Source organism: Ursus maritimus, unplaced genomic scaffold (assembly GCF_017311325.1).
Source record: "Ursus maritimus isolate PB19 unplaced genomic scaffold, ASM1731132v1 scaffold_27, whole genome shotgun sequence".
Lineage (NCBI taxonomy): Eukaryota > Metazoa > Chordata > Mammalia > Carnivora > Ursidae > Ursus > Ursus maritimus.
In genome coordinates this window covers 19,791,647-19,817,797 of record NW_024425230.1, presented here as the reverse complement: position 1 = coordinate 19,817,797, position 26,151 = coordinate 19,791,647, and the positions used below count along the sequence as shown (strand labels likewise).

The 26,151-nt window shown below is 50.0% G+C and overlaps 1 long non-coding RNA gene across 1 annotated transcript; it reads left to right on the top strand.

Moving 5' to 3' along the window:
- The first annotated feature begins 2,255 nt into the window (after positions 1-2,255).
- LOC121105519 lies at positions 2,256-7,521 on the top strand. Its single transcript, XR_005838063.1, has 2 exons — positions 2,256-2,848; positions 5,251-7,521. It is a non-coding gene; the product is annotated as an uncharacterized LOC121105519 (long non-coding RNA).
- The last annotated feature ends 18,630 nt before the right edge of the window (positions 7,522-26,151 follow it).

The window sequence follows — 26,151 nt, the reverse complement described above, 5'->3', positions numbered from 1 at the left end:
TTTCCATCCCCTCCCTCTCCGCACACCACCCACACCTCTGATTTCACTCTGGGGATGTGCCCTGAGCAGTCTAAACCAATCATGGTAATCCCATACTCCTTGTTAGTGACCAGAACTAGAACTAGGTCAAGAGCAGTCGGCAGAAGAGATTAGTTTACGAATGTCATGTGACTTAAAACAGGTCAATGGTACTATGAGGTACAGGTTTCTGGAACTGCTGGGGGAACATTTCTCTTTTGAAAATGTGAGTGAGGAGCCACGTAGCCCATGGTTCCACTATCCACCACCCATGATCCTATTCAAAAAAGAGCCTGAGGACAAAGCTGACCTGGAGGGCAGAATGGAGAGGAAAGAACCCGATCATAGATGATATAGTTGGTCGACTGGATCACACGACCTTGAAACCCACCTTATAGCTGGATTTCCAGTTCTGTGAGACAATAAGTTTCCCTACTGTTTAAGCCACTTCGAATTGGGTTTTTTGTTTCTTATAATTGAAAGCAAATTAATAGATGCAAAGAGGAAGGCAGGTCCCGTGAGGAAAGAGTCATGAAATTCCTGCTGGCTGGGTACCTTCTTAGATTGGGTTTGAAAAAGCCCAATTATGATTCCTGTTCTTGGATTTCTGTAAGATTCTTGGCTCTCCTATAGCCCTCTGCATCCGTATCTCGGATGGCCTCTTATACTGGAAATGATGTAACTAAAATGAGAAAGCATTCAGCTCATGGAGCACTGGACCCGTATGAAGTTCGCAGTCCCTATGTGTTCATGTTAACTTTGTTTCTAAAAGATTTAAGGCTGCTCTCAGTAAATTCTAGTGCCTTCTCTCTACAGATGTCCAGTGAATCTCAAGAATCTTTGGAGAAACAAATTCTTTGGAACCAAAATGTTTAAGAAAAGCAGAGACTTCCAGGGACATATCTTTCAGATCTAAATTCTTCCCTGAAACTCTCTCCTCTCACCCCTACTCTGCAGGGGCTGGCATGTCAATGATCAGTTCCAAGCTACTCTGGACCTTTGAGAGAAAGGCTCCATTTAAATTTAGCAAAACCTCTTTCATTCAGAGTCCTTGTAGAGAAGCACAGTGTAAATCAGTGAAAAGCCTAAATTAGATAATTTTTAAAAGAACGGTAGCTTCATTATTTTCAAGTACACAGAGTAACTCCATCTCAGCCATGAAGTGTTCCTTTGTAGAAGCCCTTAGAGACTTTTCCTTAATGAATGGATTATAATTATTGGTAATCAGCATAACAGTTCTCTGCACTACGTGCTTTGAAAAGAATTGAGCATATTAAGTGATTCTGATGTTCCAGAGGGCAATTTTATTTACAACATTCATCTGCTCAGTGTATACCCTTTATAGCTATAAGCCTCTGTTGTTTTAAAAAAAAAGAAAAATTCTAAAGACTCTCTCCATCACACGACATTTGATTATCAGAGGCAGAAATAATGCAGAAGGAGAGAGATACACAGTAGGACTCGTTCTTTACCCGTGGTGTCCCAGCAGAACTCTGGGAACAGCTTAGCCTTGCGAGTGGGGCCAGGTGCAAACCCTGGGCTTCATAAAAGAGCTGAACTGAGTTCCAGTTTCTCTGTAAAATGGGGCTAATGTCTACTTTGCAGGGCTGATGTGAGCACTAAATGAGTATTAATTAAAGCTCTTAATACAGTATGTACTCAGTGAATGCTAGCTGCCTTTCTCTAGGTTTCTTGGTCTGTGTGGGAGGCTCATGCCTCTTTCATGTCACAGAGACTGCACCCAGCCCTGATAGTGCCTCTTCATTCCTTGCGAGAAACATGAGCTTGCCCCTTCTCCAGGCCCAGCCCCTACACAGGAGACCGGTGGCTTTTGAGGTGGTACCATTCTGCTGCCATGGCCTCTGTCCCCGGCATACCCATGTCTGAGAAGACCAGAACATCCCTGACCCTCTTCGCAGCCAAACACGTTGGATTAAAAGGAACCTTGTTTGCTGAGAATTTGTTGTTGATTGTGAACGTGTAGTAGGCATTTACTGTGGGGCCGGAAGCTATGTAAGCACCTTTTGTTGGAAGGTATTCCTTCATTTCGTGAATTCGGAGATGCATTTTTCAGGATTGGAGTGTATCTAATATCGGTGTCTTATCAGTGATGCTAGACAGTGACCGTGACGTCACTGCTGTTGTCACCTGTGCATGTACACGCTGGGTGTGCTCTTCACATTGTCGTCAGCCCTGCTGAGTAATATGCACTAGGGATACCACGTGTGTTAAATGTACGTGATATTTAAAATGTCTTCAAAAAGATTGTACTGTGATTTCGTGTTGAAATGAAAGGTTATTTTATGTACAGAAAGGTACAGACGCAGAAGTGCGGTTAATTTTGGTATCAGGGAAGCAAAGGTTTGCCACTGCAGGAATGAATGTGAGGCCAGATATTTTTGCAAATCAGTAACCCTGGGCTTTTGGAACTAAGAAAGAAAGCAAGGTAACCACTGGTAAATGAGGTTTTATGGACATGCTGAGAGTCGTGCACAAGAATTGCTTATCAAACACCAAGCAGGGCACATGAATGAAGGGAAAGCTATCACACGCCTTGGAATAAATGGAAGAAGTTTTAATGCAATGAGAGGCCTGGTGTGACCAATTCATGCAAAGCACGGGACTAATCATTAAGGTGTGAACCAATTTGTCAGGAACTTCATGCTGACTTTGAACAGAAGCTGATTAACTTACAGGGGCCACATGATTCCGAATAGGAAGAAGACGACACTAGAGCTGAAGTCAGATGAGAAATGCTGGTGACACTGGCTGTTCCTCAGCACACCCCTAATGCCTCTAAGTCCAGAAAAAGGCCTAAAATGCTCTTTGGGTAAGTATATGTTTTAAGGATCCAAGGATTTGTTTTAATTCGACACACAGACATGGAAGTGACTCGTGAAGGAAGAAGTCTGTTTTACTTACAGGTGTCTAGATACAGGAGGTGCAGTGTGCCTTGCTTCCATGGGCAAGCACCTGGGTCACTCAGGAGGTAAGGGAGCCAGGGAAAATGTGGGCAAGAGCCTTGATTGTGGTTTCTTTTTCTTTTTTTTCTTTTTAAGAACTTTTTTTTTTTAATTTTAAGATTTTATTTATTTGAGAGAGAGAGAGAGAGCATGAGCGGGAATGGAGGCAGAGGGAGAGGGAGAAGCAGGCTTCCCACGCAGCAGGGAACCTGATGTGGGACTCGATTCCAGGACTCTGGGATCATGACCTGAGCCAAAGGCAGACGCTTAACCCACTGAGCCACCCAGGCTGCCTTTATTGAGGTTTCTACAAGAAGGAACAGGCAAGGCAAGCTGAGTAGGTTTGGGATTGGCTAATGGGAGTATTCGGTGGACTCTGGAACATAGGGACTGTCCCTAGTTGTCTGATACCTGGCTCTGAGGTATTAGGGCAGCTGGATAGTGGCCCAGAGTGTAAGAGCACCATGAAGGAGGTGGTTGGGGTATTGGCTCTGGATTGGTTGGTGTGCAAATAAAGGCACACTCCCAGATGTGCTATTTGGTATCTTTAGGAATTAGCTAACTCCCTATAGGGAGCGGCAGTCCCTATAGGGTCAGTGAGGTCCTAACATGTCAAATCATCAAAAAATAAAAGGCATGGTTAAAACAGTATAAAATAGTAGTTCCAAGTAATAAGAAAGCATTGTCATGGTGTAATTATCTGGGTTCTTTTTTGTTAGTGTTACATTGTTTGTAGCCAGCCTCCAAGAGGCCCACCATGATCCCACCTCCTAGATTCATGCTGTTGTGTAGTTCCCTCCATCACTGGATCTGGGTTGGTCTGTGTGACGAATACAACACAGCAGAAGTGTGAATGGGTCACTTTCAATCCCAGGTTATAAAAGGAATTTCAGGGCTAGACTTCTGCATCTACTCTACGCCCCCCCCCCCACCTCCTTGAATCACTCACTCGGGAAAACCAGCTGTCATGAGGATATCAGGTAACCTTCTGGAGAGACCCACTTGGCTTCTTGCTAATAGCCATGTGAGAGAGACATTTTGGAGGTGAATCCTCCAGCTTCTATCAAGCCAACAAATGAGTACAGCCTTAGGCGAAACCCTGAAGAGGAACCACCCAGGCAAGCCACGCTTGGTGCGGAGTCCGCCTGAGAGTCTCTCCCTCCGCCCCTCCCACTCATGCGTGCATTTTCTCTAAAATAAATAAATACATCTTAAAAAAAAACAACAACAAAAAACCCACCCAGCCAAGCTGCTTTCAGATTCTTGGCTCTCACAGATTGTGTGAGATTAATGGTGTTTTAAGCTGCTGAATTTTGGGGGTAATTTGTTATATAACAATATATAATTAACACAAATAAGAGTGCGTTTTGCAATGTAACACCTTGTATTTGAAAAATGCCATATTTTCCTCATTTTATAAATAGGGAAACTGATCTCAGAGAGACTATCATCATTACTAGTTAATGGCAGGTAAAACTAATCCAGCCTCTGTCAGAATCCACTTAAATCCTGGATTTCTATAGGTCTACACTGGTATTTTACTGACTACCAACAACATTAATAGGGAATTCTGATGTTTCTGTGCTTCTGTATCCATTCCTTCCCTTTCAGGGGGAACGACCAACAAAGGTATCTTTTATTAGAGGTTGAAAATACGTTCCACATATTTCTCCCTCTTCACACTAGTGTGTAGGTTGGCTTATTTGTTCATTTAGGATTTCAAATTTATTGAGGACCTACGAAGCGCCAGGAACTGAGAACATGAGAATTTGTAAGTCATAGGCTCCAACCTTTGAGTTTCTGAAATGTTTCCGAATGCAGCTACAACTCAAGAGATACTTCGGTTTCCTTCCCCAGCACTTCAAGAAAATGAGTACTCCGATAAAGCAAATCCAGTGAATGTTTTTGTTTACCTGTACATATATAAGCTGTATTTACACTATGCTATCGTCTGTTAAGTGTGCAAAGTATTGCTAAAAAATGCTATCATCTGTGCTTTCAGTGGGTCAGAATGTTCTTGCTGATAGAGGGTCTTGCCTTGGATTGGGGCAATTTCTCAAAATAAGACAACAATGAAGTTTGCTGAATCCATTGACTCTTCCTATCACGAATGATTGTCTGTAGCAGGTGATGCCGCTTGATAGCCTCTTTCCCACAGTCGAACTTCTTTCAGAATTGGAGTCTGTCCTCTCAAACCCTGCAGCTGCTTTATCAGCTAAGTGTCTGTAATATTCTAAATCCTTTGTTGTCATTCCAACAATCTTCACAGCCTCTTCATCAGGAGTAGACTCCTTCTCAAGAAACCACTTTCTTTGCTCATCCATGGAAGCAACTCGTCACCTGTTCAGGTTGGATCGTGAGATCACAACAGTTCAGTCCCATCTTCTGCTCCACTTCTCATTCTAGTTCTCTTGCTGTTTCCGCCACACGGGCAGAGACTTCCTCCATGGACATCATCCATGAGGGCTGGAATCAACTTCTTCCAAACTCCTGTTAATACTGACATACTGATATTTTGACCTCTTTCCATAAATCACGAATGTTCTCAATGGCATCCAGAATGGTGAATCTGGAAATCTTTCCAGAAGATTTTCAATTTACTTTGTCTAGATCCACCAGAGGAATTAGTGTCTCTGGTATCTATAGCCTTATAAAATATAGTTCTTAGATAATGAGACTTGAAATTACTTCTAGATCCATGGGCTGCGGAAAGGCTGTTGTATCGGCAGGTGTACAAACATCAGTCTCCTTGTACATCTCCGTCCGAGCTCTTGGGGGACTAGGCGCATTGTCAATGAGCAGTAATATTTTGACAGGAATCTTCTGAGCAGTAGGTCTCAACGGTGGGCTTGAAAAATTTAGTATACCATGTTGTAAACATAGTACTGTCTGGGCTTTGTTGTTGCACTGATAGAGCACAGGCAGAGTGGAGTTGGCATCATTCTTCAGGTGCCCAGGAGTTTCAGAACGGCACATGAGCACAGGCTTCAGCCTCAAGTCAGCAGGTGCATTCGCCCCTGACAAGACAGCCAGCCTGTCCTTCGCGGCTTTGAAGCCAGGCACGGACCTCCCCTCTCCAGCTGTGAAGGTCCTAGATGGCATCTTCTACAGAAGGCTGTTTCGTCCACACTGAAAATCCGTCGTGTGGTGGAGCCACTTCATGGATGATCTCCGCTCGATCTTCTGGAGAACTCGCCGCAGCTTCTACACCAGCCCTTGCTGCTTCACCTTGCAGTGTGATGTTACGGAGACGGTGTCTTTCCTTAAACCTCATGCGCCAACTCTGCTAGCTTCAGACTTGTCTTCTGCAGCTTCGTCCCCTCTCCACCTCCACAGAATTGAAGAGCATGAGGGCCTTGCTCCGGGTGAGGCTTTGGCTCAAGGGAGTGTTGTGGCTGTTGGATCTTCTGTCCGGACCAGTGAGATATTCTCTGTATCAGCAGGAAGCCTGTTTCACTTTGTTATCATTCATGTGTTCACTGGAGTGGCACTTTTAATGTCCTTCCAGAACCTTTCCTTTGCATTTACAACTTGTCTGTTTGGGGCAGGAGGCCTCGCTTTTGGCTCATCTGGACCTTCAACACACCTTTCACACACCTTCCTCTCACTGAGCCTAATCATTTCTAGCTTTTGATTTAAAGTGAGAGATATGCGGCTCTTTCTTTCACTTGGACACTTAGAGGCCATCGTCGGGTTATTAATTGGCCTACTTCAATATTGTTGTGTCTCAGGGATCAGGGAGGCCTAAGGAGAGGGAGAGAGAGTGGGGGGAACAATGGGTGGATGGAGCAGTCAGAACACACACAAAACAATTACATAACATCAAAGATCACCAGTCACGGATCACCCTAATATAATGAAAAACTTTGAAATATTGCACGAATTACCCGATGTGACACAGGGACACAAAGTGAGCAAATGCTATTAGAACGATGGTGCCAATAAATTTGCTAGACGTGGAGTTGCCATGTGAAAACGCGGTATCTGGAAAATACCGTTCTGTGAGGTATGCCTGCACTTCTCGCCCCATCTGTGAAAGCCAGAGGGGCCCTGGCGTTGCTCTGGCTCACCCATCGCACCATCAGTGACGCTGCCAGGTGACCAGTGTCTGAGTGCGGAGTTGGGAAGAAGGAGCCGAGGGGTGGACGGCTGTGTTGTGGGAGCCCACGTCTCCTCTGCATCTTGTTTTACTGACTCTGATGATGGAGTTCTGTCCTCCACCAGGAGCACTTACAGCGCCACGGGACAGCTGTCTGAAACTGCTGCCAGGCTCTGCTGGTAGAAGGGGGTTCCCGGGCCCTGTGCTGCACATCCCGTTCTTCCTGAGACCAGAGATGTCCTGGTCTTCAGCTACTGTTTCTCTTCCAAACTTAGTAATTAACTCCCCAGGATTAGGAGAGGAGACTGTCACTTAGCTTTAATTAATTGTTGAAAGAACAGAGAGGGGTCTATGTTTCTACTAAAAGGAAAAAAAAAAGGGGATTGGAAATATTCTGAATGGGGGAACGCAGAAGGAAAATAAAGGTGATTTTCAAACTCAGTTTCTTCTCCCTTGTCTTTAAAGGGTTTTTTGGGGGGTGAGGGGGTGTTAAAAGGTTTTAAATCTGTCCTTAAGGAAGGATGTGTTACTCAGAATAAATTGCCTCTCGATTGTTTTCCAAGGTCAGTTGTTAATAAAAATTTTTTAAATGTCATTCTGGTTAAATTTTTAAAGAATAAACCTTTATCTGAAAAGTGTTAACTCAGGGTAGGTTACAGATAAAATTGAGGTAGTAGGTGGGCACGTTAGAATCTTGAGGGAAGTTTCTTTTGAAAAAACAAGTTGATATTTTTATTGGGAGAATGAAAAACTGTGTAAGTTTTCACATTACTAATTGCAGAGAGTTAAAAAAAAGTTTCTGAGGAGGTTATGCAGAAGACAAGGATTCATAATTGAGACACATCTCAAAACCTTGGAGGGACAGGAGACTGTCCTGGTTGTCAAATGGGGGGGGTGAGTTTTAGAAGATTGGAAAGTGTTGTGTTAGGAAAATAGTGATTTTTTGAAAAAGCAGAATGAAAAGAGCTGGCGTGGGACTCAGGTACATTTCTGTGGGTCTTGCAAAGAGTGGGTTCTGGAAGGGGCAGGCAGAGTGCCAAGGGCTGAGAAGGACAGGGGACCCTTGCAAAGTAGACCCGTGATTACCCAAGTGCTCTTGTCTTCTCGATTTCGGTTTATAATTGTGCAGTGAGTAAGCCCCTTTTCAGAAGGGTGGCTCACGTTGGTTGAGTGTCTGCCTTCCACTCAGGTCATGATCCCAGCGTTCTGGGATCAAGCCCCACATCAGGCTCCCTGCTCAGTGGGGAGCCTGCTTCTCCCTCTCCCTCTGTGCATTCTCTCTCTCTCTCCAATCAATCAATCAATCAATCAATCAATCTTTAAAAAAAAAACCCACAAAAAACAAATGGAAACTTATGCATAACAAAAATTATCAAAAATCGAATGACAAATGACATTTGGTATACTAAGGATTGATTTCCTTAGTAATAAACCATTTTATTTTATTTTATTTTTTAAAGATTTTATTTATTTATGTGACAGATAGACAGCCAGCGAGAGGGGGAACACAGCAGGGGAGTGGGAGAGGAAGAATCAGGCTCCCAGCGGAGGAGCCTGATGTGGGACTCAATCCCAGAATGCCGGGATCACACCCTGAGCCGAAGGCAGACGCTTAACGACTGTGCTACTCGGGCGCCCCAGTATAAACCATTTTAAAAATATATAATGAAAAGATGAACAACCTCAAATGAAAAATGAGCAAAGAATCTTGTTAGCAGGGTGTTCACAGAAAAAATAAATACACATGGTCAAGAGCTATCTGAAAATGTTTCTGATATTTATTTTTCACCTATCAGATGAGCGAAGGTTCAATGTTTGATGACCCCTATGTTGTCAAGAACGTAGTGTGCTCTCCCCACGCTGTTGGTGGGGGAGTAAGCTGACTCAGACTTCCCGAAGGACAAAAGAGCAGCATCTTCAAAAATGCTCCTATTTTTTAAACCCAGTTAAATTCTATGTATTAAGCATACAGGAGCAAGACTATGTACAACACCACTTCGTTGCAGCTTTTCATTGTGAGAAAGTAGAAACTACTATGTGCATCAATAGAGGACAGACAGAATAAATGGTAAGATGTCCATAAAATCGGATCTGATGCAGCTGTTAAAAATAATGGGCCAGGTCCGTACATACTGATTTGGAAAGCTCTGTGAGCCATTACTAGTAATTGAGCAACCATGTTTAGTGTGATGCCATTTTTTGTAAACAAAACAAAACAAAACAAACCACCCTAAAATCTGTATTGAGATTGAAGTCAGTATAGATATAAATATGCACATGCTCATCGGGTCATCGAGTCATGGAACACTTTGGAAATCATACTGAAGATCCTATTAACAATAGTTACCTCTGGAGAGCAGACCTGGGAGCAAGGGAAGGTGGGCATTTACTTTTTAGCTTATTTTATCTTTGTAATTCTTTAATGTCAGCATGTATTAGTTAACATTTTTTTTTGAAGATTTTATTTGCTTGAGAGAGAGAGGATGAGCAGTGAGGAGGGGCAGAGGGAGAGAGAGAGCAGACTCCCTGCTGAGGAGGAAGGCTGATGTGGGGCTCGATCCCAGGACCTGGAGATCATGACCTGAGCCGAAGGCAGACGCTTAACCGACTGAGCCACCCAGGCGCTCCTTACTTAACATTTTTTTTTTTAAAGATTTTATTTATTTATGTGACAGAGATAGAGACAGCCAGCAAGAGAGGGAACACAAGCAGGGGGAGTGGGAGAGGAAGAAGCAGGCTCCCAGCAAAGGAGCCTGATGTGGGGCTCGATCCCAGAACGCCGGGATCACTCCCTGAGCTGAAGGCAGACACTTAACGACTGAGCCACCCAGGCACCCCTTACTTAACATTTTTAATGAGGTTTTTTTTTTTCAATTTTTAATTGTGGTATAAAGCACAAACCATATAATGTACCAACTTACCTCTTTACGTACAGTTCACGGTTCAGTATTGATAAATACGTTCACATTGCTATGTGGCCAATCTCTGCAGCTTTGTCAAATCTGAAACAATAAGGCCCCGCTTCCCCCTCGCCCAGCCCCTGGCGACCGCCGCTGTGCTTTCTGTGAGTTTGATTACTTTAGTTTCGTCGTGTAAGTGGGATCATACAGTATTTGTCCTTTTCTGGGTCTTTTTGTGACCGGCTGATTTCACTTAGCATAATGTCCTCAGGGTTTGTGCAGGTTGGAGCTGCGTCTGACTCTCCTTCATTTTCAAGGCTGAATAATATTCCGTTATATGGTACACTGCACTTTGTTTATCCGCTCATCCATCAGTGGACACGTGGCCTGCTTCCACCTCTTGGCCATCATGAACAGTGCCTCTGTGACCAGAAGTATGCAAATATATCTCGGAGATCTTGCTTTCAATTCTTTTGGCTATAGACCCAGAAGTGGGATTTAATGAGTTTTAACAAAGTAGTTAGCCAGTGAAGTTCCCTGTGACAGCCGAGGTGTATTAGGTGGGCACCCCGTGGGCTAGTTGAGCTGCATCGTCCTAGGCCAGGATTTTGTTTCCTAGTCCCTAGGGGCTGAGCAATTTCATTGCTACCCCCTGAGCCTCTCCTTTGTACAGACAGGAGGGGCCTTCGCGGGCTGGTGCACCCGCTGTTCCCTGCCTGCTCCTGCCTGCATTAATTCAGCACATTTCTATAGCTCCCCGAAGGAGGAGAGGCTGCAGCAGCATTTAATTAGCGGCTGGGAACATGCTTTCCCAAGGACACGACTTATTTCGCAGCCAGCTGTTGCCAGCGGCTCCCTAGCAACGTGCAGCCCTCACATCTGATTGCTTCTCTCCAGACAAGGGGGGTGGCCAGTCCACCTGCTGTCACAGCCTAGGGTGGGAGCGCGGGCAAGGGGTCCCTGGGTTGAGGGCTAATTCTCTAAAAGAAGTAAATGATCTGAACCTGGTATTCCTGCAAAGCCAGATGTGGTGCCCAAACCCCTTGACCCTTGAACTACCCATCCCACCCCTCCTTCAAGTTCATGATTAGAGCAGACAGAAAGAACATCACCAGCTATAACACAGAGCAATATGGTCTAGAGAGGTCCCTTGGGATTGTGAAGCTCAGTTGAGAGACTTTGGGGAAGAGAGAATGATCTGGCCCCATAGGAGGCAGAGACTGCCTTTCAGAATGGACTTGGGGGTGCCCTGGGAGCACCCCGTCTTGGACAAGGGGGAAAAGGAAAGCCTCATCCCAAGTGGCCCGCTAACTGCTCTGGGCTTCCTGAGGCTCTGGAAAAAGGGCGTGGGGAGGTAGACGTCAGTGGCAGCCACCACCCTGAACTTGAATTTGCCGTGCCTCACGGCGTCCGAGAAATGGCTGCTCAGGGACCTGACTTCAGGCCCCGATTCCTCCCAGATGCTTTTTCTGTAGAGGCTGCAACTGGATGTTTTGAGGCAAGGTGCTGCTCAGTGACGTGCTTTATTTGGCATACGTGGGCCTTTTACAGTTTTGAGGATTTGTAAAGTAACCCGCTTTTCTATGCCACCATCAGGAGGCCCACAGCCCCATAGTTGGGGCCCCTTTAGACTGGCTTGTATAATCCCACTTCACCCATCCATCGGCCTGTTGCGTGTGGGAGCCCCACGCCCTTCTGCAGCCACAGTGGTGAGGGGTGCTGCACCTGCAGGGGTCCCCTTGTATTTCCTCGTTTGTTCCGCAGACGTTTCTGGAGCTGCGTCAGAGTGTCAGAGCCTGAGCTAGGCACTGGGCTGCAAGGACCAGTAAGGTGTGACCTTTGCAGTCCTGCGTGTCCGGACCAGATGGGGAGGCAGACAAGGAGACAGGCTGGGCTTCACTGAAAGCAGCTGAGAGGCGGGTGCACAAGGGCCCCGGCAGCAGAAACCCAGGGTGCCTGACCCACACTGGTAGCGTCAGGGCCAGCTTCAGGCAGAGATGTCACCTGAGCCCAATCCTGGAAGATGACAGGGGTTAGCCTGGTGAGGAGAGGAGAGGGGAGGGGAGGGGAAAGGGAAGAGAAGGAGACCCCAGCCAGAGGGGCCTGTTCGGGGACTGGCATACAAGACCAGGGACCAAGGTTCTCCCTGAGGCCAAGGGTGCCCAAGGGGGTGGCCTGCTGAGGGCCTGCGCTTAGAGAGCCCTGCAGAGTGTCATCCAAAAAACCGTTGGTCAGATTTGTGTTTTCAAACCGCTCCGGCTCTCCAGAGTGGATTTGACATGGTAAAATCCAAGACTGGGGACCCAGGAAGAGGCCGTCGTGGAAGGGACGGTATCAGACACACCTGGTGGGGCGTGGGACACCCGGTGGGACATCCACAGGAGGCTGGGTAATGAGCCCGGAGAGCCAGAGCTCTGGACTGGAGGTCAAGATGGAGGGGCCAAGGTCACCCTGGGCAATGTTTTGTTGAGAAGAAAATATAACAACAATAGCTAACGTCAATTGATCAGTTACTATGTGCCAAGCATGGTATTTTAAACTGCACGTTCATTAGCTCCCTAAATCGTCCCCACGACCTCACAAAGCAGACACCGTGGCAGTCGGCACCTGGAGGATCAGGAAGGAGAGATCAGAGATGCCCCTCAGCCCCTGGCCCGTGGTCACTGGGCGGGAGAGGCAGGATGTAAGCCCGAGTGGCCTGGATCCAAAGCTTCTGCTGAGAACTGTCCTGCCTTGCCCTGCATCTCCGCCTTTCTGGGCAGCTCTGAAGGAAGCAACCACATTCCTGTTTTCAGATGAGCCCATCAAGGCCCGGAGACGTAACTTGCTCCACATACCACACGCCGTGAGTGGCAACGTCAGGGAGTGAATCCAGTTCTCTCAGATTCTGATGCCCCAGCTGCTTTCATGCAGGGCCGGGCCAGCTAGGGAAGGAGAAGGAAGTGGGGACCCCACCCAGGAAAGCCTGAGGTGGGAGTGGAGCGGAGAGCTGGAGGACACATTCACTCATCTTTTACTGAGGGGGGGACTCTAGTGAAGCCAGCGAGTTTGCCTCTAGAATTCTGACGCCACCACTCCCCAGTCTCTGGTCCCATGGCATCACCTTGCTCAGCCTCAGTTTCCTCACCGGTCAATAGGCACAAGAATACTGACTTCAGGGTCGTGAGGATGAAATGAGGGACCGCACGCCCGACACAGTCAGTGCCTGACACAGGCAGCAGAAAGCACCCTCTCGGAGCGGACAGCCTCTCCGAGGCCTGGGCGGAACGGAGCGAGTGTGGGGAGGGTTAACCAGCCATTTTCCTGTCCTTCTTCCCATGAAAGGAAAGGCCTAGCTTTTCCCGTTTCTCTTTCTTTTTTTTTTTTTTAAGATTTTATTTATTTATTTGACAGAGAGAGAGACAGCCAGTGAGAGAGGGAACACAGGCAGGGGGAGCAGGAGAGGAAGAAGCAGGCTCCCAGTGGATGAGCCCCATGTGGGGCTCGATCCCAGGACTCTGGGATCACGCCCTGAGCCAAAGGCAGACGCTTAACAACTGAGCCACCCAGGCGCCCCAGCTTTTCCCATTTCTGGAGAGACCATGGGGGACAACAACCCTTGGTTCTGGCTTCCCTTCCAGCTGCTTCTTATTGATGAGGTGAAAATAGGAAGCTAACACCTCAAGGCTCCCCCACTGTGTAGGTGAAGGCCAGCTTGCCTCAGCCTGCAGGCACCTTCTAGGCGCATGCTTTTTGTCGTGGGAGCCACAAGACAACAGGAAGCCTGGCTTGGGGGTGGGGGGTGGGGCTGCAGAGGAAGGCTGTGGAAGGTTGTGTCTTCTCCAGAAAATATGAAGTTGTGGCTGGACTCAGCCCCTCAGCGCTGCAGGTGTCATGGAACTGAGGGCAATCTCAAACGGCCCCTAATTCAGAGCCTCCCAACAGTTTCAAGTTCAAGGCCTCCGTTCACTCTTGAATGATGTTAGTGGGCTCACCCTACAGCTCTGCTTTTCATGCCGTGAGTGACATTGGCATTTGTTTGGTCCCCCAGGCATTCGAAACTCTTTTTGGGTTTGAGGGATCCTACATTTCATGAACTCTAATAGGGAGCTGGGACCAGCTCCCATGAAGGGGTATCGCAGCCGAGGCCCAAAACTAGCGGGCAGGACTTCGCTTTATAGTCTTTCGGCTGGATTCTTAAGGTTCCTTCATAGGTTTCAGGACACGTTCTGGAGAGGGTTATACAGCTGTTGCTTTGGCTGTCCTCACTGGAATGCAGACAGACAGAGCTGAAGGCCCCGCTTGAGTTAAAGGGGATATCTGCTGCCCAAGGTGCCTTCTGGAAGGTCACCTGGCATTTTCTTGGGCACTAGAGCCAGACGCTGTGCAAACTTCTGTATTATGTTAACTTACTGAACCCTCTCAGCTAATCCTCTCAGCGCTCTGGAGTGCCTACTATTGTCTCCATCTTCTATGAGGGACTCAGGCACAGAGAGACTAAGTAACTTGCCAAAGGTCACACAGCTGGAACCAGAATTCAAGTTGGACTTCCGAGTCTGCCGCTAAGTCACTCCCTCGCCCCTGTGTGTGGTGAGGGACCCTGGGGAAGGATGTGGGATACAGGAGGGCAGATGGCGTATCTGGGACTCACTGCCAGCAGAACACTCTGTGGGAAGGATGGAAAATCCCCAACTGAGCCATAGATCCAAGCCAGGGAAACAAGGGGAGATGCTCCAAGGGATAAGGGCCTTTAAAGACACCTGTGAATCTCTGGCCGGGGAGGGCGGGTGGCAGATGGGCAGCCGTGGAGCCCAGCCCTGACCAGCTGTTGTTTGCAGAGTAGGGCGAGTGCATGGTGACAGCTGGATTAGGTGTACCCAACAACTTCAATGACCATCAGGTCAAGACGCACAGTGGGCCCTCCTGGCTGGCCCTGCTTGCACCTCCCAGCCCTGGGAGCTTAGCACTTGCTAATCTCTGTCCCCATGACAGCAGGAGGTGACAGGGCCGTGGCTCAGGCCATGGAATCTCCCACCTCTTGCTGGCCAGGGAGCTTTTGATCAGAGAATCTTCTCCCTTCCAGAAAGGAAGATGTAAAACTAGAATGATGGGCCCGGAGTCCGTAACTGGGGCAGACAGTCACTCCTGACCTACTCTCAATTCCCCTCTTTCCTGGCCTCTTTGTCAACTTTGATCTGGGTCTGCTGATTTCATTTGTTTTGTCTGCCCTTCCGTTTCCTGTCTCATTTCACAAAGGGCTTGAAGCAGCTATCAAAAATACATTCCAAACAGTAGGACAATAAAATAAATATTTGCATAACTTGGGGCCAGAGAATACGTGGGTGAGCCCCCAGAGGTGAATGTGGAATGCTGGGGTTCCTTAGTGACCCCTTTCCAGAATACAGTTTCTGCAGCCATTCCAATCCGTCTCACACCCCGAAGTTTAGAATGACGTTTTGGGCACACCTTCTTTTTCATATTACACAAGCAGTTGATTCATTTGGTAAATATTTATTAAGTACCTAATAAAAAGACAAAGAAAAACATCCCCCACCTTCATTTCTAAATTCGTTTGTCACATTTTGGAAACACTGCCGTGGGGTCCCTTTAGAACCAGACACTGGCTAATGTTTTGAATTCCGGGTGACACTCTAGAATTGACTGCTACATATCATTTTAGCCATTCACCTTGTTGGTAATCCAGAGTCTTTCTACTCTACTTACTGTTTTGGAATGTTTCTCCCAAATGTTCTAGAAAACCATTGTAAAAATCACTTTATGTAATGCCCTCCAACACTCACATGGTATTTTTTTGGAGAATGGCTCAGCCAGCACCTGGGTTGTGTTCCTCTGCAGTGTGGAGCGTGGTTGCTGAGCACTCATGTGCCTGCTCTCTCTTCCACCCTGGGCCCCCTAAATCCACAAGCCCCCACCTTTGTGGAGTTACATTGCCACCGACAAGCAGAAGCTAAACAAGAAAAGTAACGAACGAGTGACATCCCCTGGTTTACATTTTGAAAAGACCCTCCCTGGCTGCTGGGTGGGAAATGGGTCCTGCCTGAGGGAAGGTGTGGCAGGACACAGGGAGGCCAAGCAAGACTAGAGGAGTAGCGGACACGGTGAGAAGAGGTCAGAATGGGATCTAATTTGAAGGTGAGGCCAACCGGACCAGCTGAGGAATTTGGCACAGGGGTGAGAAAGAGGAATCAAGGATGTGTCCAAAGTTTTTTGGCCTGAACTGGGCAAGCGGTTCCATTAGCTGCCTTAGATAAGACAGGTGAGAGGGAAAGGGTTTTATGTTGGCAACGTTAGGTCAAGATATCTGTTAGGCATTTCGGGGAAAAGATCTGCAATTTCCTAGTGATCAGTCACCACTTTGCTGACTCTGGGCTGGGGATGCAGGAACAGAGAGGATGGTCCCAAAGGGATCGGCTGCCTGGGGATGCACTGCCCTGATCGGGTAACTTGGACTCCTCCGGACCCCCCGCCCCAGGCATCTTGCTCTAGCCTTACGCGCTCATTCACCTGACACACGCAGCCCATGTTTATTGAGTGCCGTGCTCGATATTTTCCACCTGTCCCTCGAAGGCCCATGTTTACGAGGTCATCTAAATGGACAACATGTCCTTTTCTGTTGTTCCATTTAGTCTTCTAGCTTTTGAAGAAACATGAAAGCCACCTGCATGAATAGCTCTGTTTATAAAATATAAATAATAAGGCCCCTGCGGCTGGGCTCCTGTAACCCAGCCAGTGGGAGGACATGTGAACTCAGAGCCTTTTTACCCTGTGTCCCCGCTCCTCAGGCTACCACCTCCCTCTGCTCCGGGGACGTTGTCATGCCTCTGACAGAGCTCAGCTCAAGAGCCTTAGGGGCACCCCAAACTCCTTCGCGTGGCTTTCCCTGGGTGGCCTCAGCCCCCTTTCAATCCTTCCTTTCAGCATTCCAGCCTGCCCCTGCCTCAACTGCACCCCACCCTGTCCCACCCTGTCTCGGGCTGTTTCCAGAGCGTGTGGCTGGCCAGCCCCCTTCCCTACCTCTCCGCTGTGATTCTGCTGTTCCTTGCCCCCCTCTCCCACGATGCCTCCAACCTGTCGCTGGTGCAAAGACCCAGCTCAGAGCCGCAGCCCATCCCCCCTCCCAGCCCCGGCCCAAATGCCTGCCCTGCTCCCCTGTGCTTCTACAGTGCTGGTCCCCAAAACCTGAGTCCACCCAGGAAGCACTGCTGACCTGTGTCTGGGAAGCGAGACTTCTTCAGTCACAAGGGCATAGAGGAGGCAGGAGGCTGTGTCCCCCTTGCCCCCCAGGCTCTGTGCGCAGTACGAGCTACTCGCTGTGATCCGAGACGGCCCCGAGTGGGTCTAACTCACTTTTGTGCCCCCTACTCACCTGGCCCAGCACCGCTTGTGCAGGACGGTAAAGGGGCCGCTTCCTGCTGCCTTGGTTTTGCAGCTAAAGGCCCTCAGCCGAGGGCAGTAGATGCTAAGTACCCCCACAGTGTGAGGCTGTGCTCCTCAGGAGGTCTGCGGTGGGGTTGGTGCAAAGGCACTACTGGGAGCTTGTTAGAAATGCAGACTCTTGGGCCTTATCCAAGACCCACAGAATCAGACACCTGCATTTTAACAAGGGTCTCCTGGGGATTCACGTGCACAGTCAAGGATGAGGACAAGTCGCATCCATGCAGGACGTAATAAAAGGTAGCAAAACAGATCCAGCAACTGCCACCCCATCCAGGCAAAGGAAGAGACTGGAAATTTGGAAAGGTGTATAGTGACAGGAAACAGAAACTACTCCGGCTGTTTTCAGTTGAAAAGGATTTGTTACTGGAAATTAGGTGTTTACAACGCTGTCTGAAGGGCCCAGAACATCCCTGCAGACCCTCTAGGAAACTGCTGCCCCTGTCCCATCAGGAAGGCTGGGCTTTCAGAGCGAGTGTGGGCGTGGGTGACCTCAGACCCCTGCCTCTCCTTGACCCCAGGGTGGGGACACTGACGTTGTCCCTACCACAACCACCTCTCCCCACCTGCAGAGCTGGAAAAAATCTAACATCTCCCCAACCAAAGCAGCGCAGTGGGGATGGTCTCTTCTTCCTTCCAAATCTACTTAGTGAGACCTTATATAGGGCCAGGACTGCTTTGGGGTTTGAAGTCAAGTGATTGGTGGGGGAGCTGGCAGAGTTTGGGGTGCCTGTTGGAAGAGGAGAGTGCCCAGCTGCAGGAAAGCCGTGAACCTGCTCCACGCCACCTCTGAGGCAGGGTTCTGCTCGAGAGTTCTGGGAGCGAAGTACTGATGGCGTCTCCGGGAGCTCAGGTCGAACATATGTGGACAGACACTGGTGCCCACTTCTGCTTCCTGCTGGGAGGAGGGAGGCTGGTGGAGGAGGGCAGGGGCAAGGCCAGGGTTGGGTAAAGCCCCACTGCTGGCATCCGGTGGGGCTGGGGTCAGTGGGGCATCCCCGAGGTGCCTGTGGCTCGGTGGGCACTGGGGAAGGAGCCCCATCCTATCCCCCGCTCCCCTTCCTGCCGTGCTTGGGTGAGGCTGCAGACGGGAGGGGAGAAGCTCTGGACAGCCATAGGATTGAAGTTTTGTTAGGGTTTGGCTGGACTTCGGATCCCTGAAAGAGAGTGCTAACTATCCGCACGGGACTTACTCTTACAGGTCAGTAGGGGATGGGATGAAGGAGGGCACTTGTCGTGATGAGCTCCGGGTGACGTATGCGAGCGTGGAATCACTATAGCATACACCTGACACCAATACTACACTGTGTATTAACTAAAAAAAAAAAAAAAAAAAATCCAAAAAAATTGGGAAAAGTAACCACAAAGCCATGGCATCTTCCTGGGCCGGAGGTTCAGCGGTGTAGAAAGGGAGGCCTGACCATAGTTGATTTGAGGCAGTGATGAGAGGAGAATAAAACTGGATCCTGTCAGACTCCATCCAAGTTCAGCCTGTTTCTGAAACTTGTCACTCTCCGAGGGGCGGCACAGAGCCGGCTATGTCCTTGGGGGGCCTGTGGGGGGGAGGCAGGCCTGCACTCTGCTGGTTGTGTCCTGGGAGGCCCTGGGCCCACGTCGTGACCCAGTTTCCTGCCTCCGTCAGAGTGATGTGAGCTCTGATTATAGGGGTGTGAGGGTTCTAAATGACTGCAAAGTACTTTTCAATCAGACAGAAAATAGGTGAGAAATGCATTTCCGTTAATGCTCCAATTATCCCAATCCCGACAGGACAAAAAAAAAAAAAGTGCCTGCTCCCAGGGACGGGCTGTCAGGATCCCCTGATTGTCCTCTGCCCGAAGCAGCTTTGTCCTCAGCTCACACCGCTAGGGAGCTGGAGAGCTCCATCTCCAGGGGGGCCGGGGAAGTGGAGCCCAAGAAGGGAGCCCCTTCTACCTGCCCATGCAGGGCCCGCTCAGGGCGCGCCAGCAGCCCCCCAGGCCCTTGCTGTGAGACATGTCCTGGGGGGGCCGTGGTGCTTCTTGGCTCTCTTCCACCCAGTTTGGCCTCCTGGACCTGTCTCGGATGGGCCCTGCCCACAGTTCTGATTGCTGCTATTCTCCGTCACATTCTCGTCTCATTTCCGGGGTGGGTAGAGCCCGTTCCTTGCCTCTGCCAGCTTCTGGTGACCCCTCTCTGCCTCTGCGGTCGCCTGGCCTCCCCTCTTCTGAATGTGGTGCAGACAGACTCTGCCTCCATTTTATAAGGATCCGTGTGATCTCATTCGGGGCCCATCCAGATAGTCAGGGTCATCTCCCCGTGTTAAGATCCTTAAGTTAAGCACATCTGTAAGGACCCTATTTGCACCGATGTTGACATGTACGGGGTCGTGGTTCAGGCCCCTAGAGCCTCCCTACCTCGCTTTATGCTCTGAGCTGTGTGCAGTTTACTGCCTGGACTGTATCATCTCTGCCCTTCGTTCATGCCATCCTCTGCTAGAAACGGCCCCCTTCACCCGTCACCCCCAGCATCTGCCTTCTCGTACATACTCTTATTTTCAGCTCAGATGTTACCTCCTCCAGGAAGTGTTCCTTGATACCACTACTGTCACACACACCACCGCCCCCCCACCCCCGAAAACACACACGGGTGCCCCTGCTTTGTGGTAGTACCGATAGTATTACAATGGACCTTTCCAGAGTTTGTCTCTCCCACTAGCCTCTCAGCTGCTTAGGGCAGCGACCAGATTTCACACATATTGTATCTGAGTATTGATAGATTTTCGAGGAAGGAGGGAGGGAAGAGAGACCCCTGAGGGATAAACTCTTGAGTCGTTTGGCTATTTAATTTAATTTTTGGCTGCAAATTTTTAACAATCTGGCTTAATCTACAGTTGAGTGGATTTAAGGGAGTAGGAGGACAGGTGATTGGCTCCTACAGAACACGTTCTGATTAAAATTGCAGGAAAAAAAGCTTTTGAAAAGTAATGCTGATGATGGCGGCAAGATGGGCCTGCACCTGCATTCATCACTGTGTTCCTGGCTGGGTCCCCACAGCCCGGAGCCCGAGGGACCAGTGTGAGGGGAGCAGGGCCCCCTGCGTGAACACCTGCCGTGCAGAGCCCAGTACCGGTCATCTTAGCAAATGTCCCTAACAGCCCTTGGAGGGGAGAAGCAGAGGCTCAGACGGATGCCAAGCTGGTCTCCAAGGACCAAGCCTTTCCCCCCTCAGCAGGCTAGAAGGGATGGGCAGCTGGAGGAGCCCTGGGGAAGGCACGGGGCTTGGGGAGAAGAGCTCACTGCATTTCTGGGACACACAGGCAGGCCTTTGTCACACCCCAGAGGCTGTCCCCCAGTGCGGTCACTCGTGTTTCAGGACCGGGCTTTCCTCCTGGCCATGCACAGCCTGCAGGCTCCTGGGATGCTGGAGCCGCATCCCACTCAACCCCCTCTTTGACCTGAGGGGGCAACTGAGGTCTGATGGGGGCAGGGGAGTGTGGCCTGGCAGCCTGTGTACGGAGTCTTTGCTCAACTGGGTCTCGGCGACATTTGTTCTGCTAGCCAGGGCCCCCTGGACACTCTGCTGCCCCTTAGTTGACATTTCGTTTCCGCTCAAGGGGATTACGCAAATCCAAGGTGGTTAAGCTGCCACGGGGCACTATGGAAACAGAGCGCTGAGCTCTGTCTGCCCCCTCCTTCCAGCCAGGCAATAAAGACACGGAGGCCAGCTTCTCTGGCAAGACTTGTTATGCTAAATCGCAGAGCATGTGCACAATTTAATTTGAACCCGGGCAGGCAGAGGGGAGAAGCCAGATTCATTACCAGAACAAATTTCTGAGCCAAGTCAGATGTCTTCCCCCAAACACTGGACCACCAGCAGGATGGGGGGGGGTGTTTCAGAGTCTTTTACAACATCAATTAAAAATGTTATGTGCACACTTCAGCGGACAATTTATATAATGTCCAACTCTGCAGCTTCTATACATTTTTTTTTTTTTTTACAAACCAGTCCTTCATTTCTATATTTTATTTTAGTTGGTTCACTAATTAATCTGAATAAGCACCAACGGGTACATGGCACCGTATTGTAAGGATGGAAAGGTAAAAAGTGAGGTCTTGTCTTTGCCTCTTTCCCAGTTACTCTTTCCCTCCCTGCAGAGACGCTACCATTTGGGGGTACGTCTTTGCAGATACTCAATGCGTATATATTTATGGACACGTATCCTGTCCTTTGTACAAAAATTAATGGCTGTACTATGCACATTGTTCCCCCTACCCAACCGCCCCTTTTCTAAGATTTTATTTATTTATTAATCAGAGAGAGAGAGAGCGCATGAGAGAGCACAAGCAGGGGGAGCGGCAGGCAGAGGGAGAAGCAGGCTCCCTGCTAAGCAAGGAGCCCGATGCAGGGCTCCATCCCAGGACCCTGAGATCATGACCTGAGCCGAAGGCAGATGCTTCACCGACTGAGCCACCCAGGCGTCCCTCTTTTTCGCTTAGCAATACCTGTTGGCCTGTTTCAGGGCCAACATTCCATTATATGGGTGCATCCTGAAGTCTTTAGCTGGCCCGCTATCGCTGGACATTGAGGTTGCAGTATTTTGCCATTACTCCCAGTGCCTCAGGAAACACGTCTCTTTGCCGACTTGCTCCACACGTGAAAGAGTATCTCAGCCGCACTGTCCCATATAGTAGCCAACAGCAACGCGTTACTATCCACTTTTCAATTAGCTTGAATGGAAGAAGACTTAAAATTCAGCTCCTCAGTGATGCTAGCCACATGTCAGTGCTCCGGAGCCCCGCGGAGCCAGAGATGGAGCATTTCTACGGAGCAGGGAGTTCTCTGGGACAGTGCCGCCCCGCAGGATACATTCCTGGAGGGGAATTCTGCAGCCAGAGCTCCGCAGGTCTGACGTGGCGACAGATACTGCGGAACCTGCCCCCGAAGAGCCTCTCGCTATTTCTCTTCCCCGCGATCAGAGCTCAGAGAGGAACGGCACTTTTCTTCCCGAAAGACTGTATGCAATGTGGAGGGGGAAGCAATGTTCCCTGTGTGCTGCTTGCGAGGACGTTCTGTTTCTGTTGTTGGCGACCAGTTGAACCCTGCTGTCCCCAGCTTCCAGTGGGCACGCCTGTCACTGGGAGTCTCCCCGCTGAGGCCTGGCTTCCTGCCCCCTTGCTGAGGGCTACCTCTCTCCAGATCCAAGTCACCTCCCTCTCCTCCCTGAGGCCAGGGCGCCTCCACACCCTGAATCTTGGCCCACCACGACTCAGGGGACAGTGCTGGTGTCCTGGCACCTTCCCTCTTGCCATGGCACAGTCTTTACTGGAAGATTCGGCCTCCTTCCTGACCTCCCTCCCAGCCACTGTCCTTTTGGCGGGTGGTGACCTCCGAGTTGCCAAATGCAGGTGGCCTTGCCCGGTCCTCATCTTGCTAGAGCTCTTAGCCACAGCCTGCACTTTGTCCCTTGGCTTCCAAAGCGCCACTGCCTCTCTGATCACTCCTTCCCCGCCTCGTTTGCAGTCACGTCCTCCTTCAGCATTCATAACTCAGCCTCTTGTTTTCCTCCTTCTCTAGTGTTTTCCTGGGCAGTGTCACCCCCACCATGGCTTTGATTAAGCATCATTTGGGGAATGGCAGTCATGCATTTTAATTCCCATTTCCTGGTTACTAGTAAGACGGAGCATCTTTTTTTTTTTTTTTTTTTTTAGACTGGGGCTATGGCAGGTCCCTGTCCCTGCCCCCTCCAGGCACGACCGGGCCCTTCTGTGTGCACCCCCTTCGCAGCCGGGCACCCCACCCCAGCCCACAGCCTGCGTCCACCCTGGGATTCTAGCCACCCCCCTAGAGCTTGGTTCCCCCAACTCTGTGCCACACAGGTGCAGTGGCCACGCCATCCTCTTCTCTGGGCCACTCCGCTTTGTTTGGGGGTCTTCAGCCTCACAGCCTTCTTCTCTGTCCCCTTTCCCGACTTCCCTTTGCGGCTTCAGCAGTAAGACTGACAGCTTTCTTTTCCGCAGCTCAGTTTCTCGCCTTAAACCTCTGGGATTCTTATTCCCACTTGGTTTTAGATGCCTACATACCTAAACTTCACCGCCTGTAAAGGAGCGAGCTATAGTCCCTAATGCTCAGGTTCCTTCTTGCCTAGAACCTTCTGCATGCCCACCTCCCCTTCTCCACATCTGCATAACCTGTTCTTTATTCTTAGTGTTTTACTCCTTCCTCTTCTCTCATCAGCTTTGCCCTCCATTTGTCTTCCTATCTGGTCTGAACCCCACGACCCTCCACGCCAACCAAACCATACCCCGTAACCCGATGATCTCTTACCCCCTTTGCCTGGGCCTTGCTGCTTTGCCAGCTTCCGATCCTAAGGGTGCCCGCTGATCCAGTTGCTCCTTTTGCCTGCCATCTCCTCCAGACAGCCTTCCCTAGCATCCCTTAAGCTGAGGGGGCCTTTAATGCTTCTTTTCTTTCTAACTAATTCAGCCCCATGTCTGTCTAGCTTCCTTAGACTGTGAGCTGCATCCAGGACAGTCATGGCAGTGCCTGACCTGTTTGTGCAAAATAACCTATGTTTGCTTAATTCGGTTGAGTGGACAATTCCTGCCTTGGCGGTGACTGCTCTCGATCACTTCGCGCTGATACGACTCAGATTTATAAAAAGCAATGTGTCTCCAATACAGGAAGAAAGGAATTGACAGAAAGGATAAAGGAGCCCAGGGGGAAGGTGTATACGCATTTTTTTGAATGGACACGGCAGAGCGAGGTTGCAGGCAGAGGCGACTGGAGAATGGCTTCCCCTCAAGCGCAGTGATATCCTGCCAGCACCCAGGGACTCTAGTGTTAAACCGGCTTATTCTGGTGGTGACGCTGTATCTCCGTGTCAGGTGAGGACCTTGGCTCAAAGAAGGGGAAACACTGCATCTATGCAGAAAGGAAAGAAGGCATATTTGTCCTTTTGCCTGCATAGAGCTTCTATGCAGATGTAGCCAGTCCTGGGCCACCAGCTCTGAGCCGGTAGGAGCAAGACTGCAGAGGCACTCGTGGAAATAATCTGAGCCCTGCTGCCAGGGAGGGAGGGAGGGTGTCACATATGCTGATGCCAACACTCTGTGCAAATACTTGGGACCCACTGCTCTGCCTCTCCTTTGCCCTGGGCCCACCTGTGTCCTCAGGACTAGGAGGGGGGCTGTGGCTGAGAAGGGTTTGTGGCAGCAGGGGGCGGGGTGGCCAGCATTGTAAGTCAATGGTGACTGCCTTCATCGTCAGGCTTCGGTGAATGCCTTCCTGGGAAGGGGCCAAGTCTTTGAGACGCCAAGATCTAATATGGAAGAGGTAATGTTTCAGAGAGCATCAGTTTCACTGGCCTCTCGGAGCCTGGCCACAGCACGGAGAGCTCACGATAAGGCAGTGCGTGTCTCCGGCAGACCTTGACCGTGGGCTCTGGTGGTGGTGCCAGGCATCTGTTTCTGGGCCCAAGACCATTGATCTTGTACGGCTCCCAGTGTCCTGTCCGTGCTTGAGCATTCCCTTCCATTTCAAAGCCCTCCTGTAAATAAAAGAATGTTTTCTAACACTACCGCGTATGGAGGGTTTCACTTCCGGAACGAAGGAGGCCACCATTCTGTGGCCTGGGAGGCCGAGGCTCCAGGACCACACCAGCCTGCTCCCCTCCTCTCTTGCTTCTGGTTGGGTTTAGCCACCGAGACGCCTGCAGGTGATCGGAGGGTGGAAACAGTCAGGGCATTTCTTTCCTTTCTCGGCCAGGCCAGAGTTTGGCAGAGGCTGTGCTCCTTGTGGCCAGGTTCTGGTAGCTGTTCCTGCCCCTGCCCCCGCGGGTGGGAACGGCTTCTGGCTGGTCCTTGAGTGCTCCAGGGTGTTTATTCCCTCAACCCTGCCCACACGTCTGTAAAGAGCCCTCATTAACCTTCTCTTCTAAACCTTTTGAACCATGTTTCTTGCTTGGGCCCTGCCTGATAAACTGTCCGACTGTCCACCTGAATAACGGCTAAACCATATCAAATCCCAGAGCGGTTCTCAGGAGCTGTGTGAGCGAGTGCTCATGTTTTTTCATGAATCATGTTTACAGGTAGTTTGACGGTGAGACAGTGGAACTCCTTCTAGCAATGGCCTTAACCCATCAGGCCTCCGGTTGGGTTTCTTTAGTCAAGGGTCACAAGTGAACCTTCACAGGTCCTGCGAAGGACGGAAGAGGAGGCAGTAGGGAGACATTTTTCCTTTTAAATTCATGCCCAAGCTGTGGTCTTCCCCCTCTCCAACCCTGCATAGCACAGCCGCTTTCCTATCTAAGAGGGCACCTGTGGATGATGTCCCTGGAGTCCAGGCTGATCGCACTGCCCAGCTGGCTGGGTCCAGATGTGGAACGCCCGCCTCTCTGTGCTCAGCCGGCCTGTCCTACAGCCTGGCTCACGTGGGAAGAACGGCGCCTCTCTAGACCCCTTGCCTTGGGCTACCGTGTGGTATACAGGGAGCTCAGAGGCGATCAGTGAGCAGCTAGTCCTGCCTGGGGCTCCCAGGCTGAGCCCACTTGTGTCTGCACCATCTGGACTCCATACCAACTACTGCTCCGGCCCATCCCTCCATCCAGCCAGTTTTCGAGAGAATCCCGTCTTAAACCCCTCTCCTCCCTTCAGGGTCCCTTGATCTCGGGCACTGGGGCTGCTGAAGGCCTTGGCGGGTGCATCGGGTGACGTCACGGTAGGGGAGCTCAGGCAGTCCTCCCACACCGCTGGCGCTAACT